The sequence below is a fragment of the Mustela lutreola genome, chromosome 2 (genome assembly GCF_030435805.1).
Source record: "Mustela lutreola isolate mMusLut2 chromosome 2, mMusLut2.pri, whole genome shotgun sequence".
In the NCBI taxonomy this organism is placed as follows: domain Eukaryota; kingdom Metazoa; phylum Chordata; class Mammalia; order Carnivora; family Mustelidae; genus Mustela; species Mustela lutreola.
Window position 1 is genome coordinate 37,021,031 of NC_081291.1, and position 303 is coordinate 37,021,333.

Genomic DNA, 303 nt, shown 5'->3' on the forward strand with positions numbered 1-303 from the left:
GTGGTGGTGTTTTGCTAGATGATAAGACACCAAGGCGTTCCCACTGACTCAGAAAGACGAATTAGAAATAGCCACCTGCTCTTGCCAGCAATGAAAGTAACAGACATGCAACTGATTTATTTCATTTCAAAGGGAATATATCATAAACTATTAGACCATCCACTATGGTTTGTATACAGACAGATAAATATTCAGGATGGGTCCATCTAGAAGCACAGGCATGGATATAAGAGCCACAGGAAAGCCTCTACACTGAATCTGACCCTCTAAATGAATAGTAACAAAGTACCGCTACTAACAGCA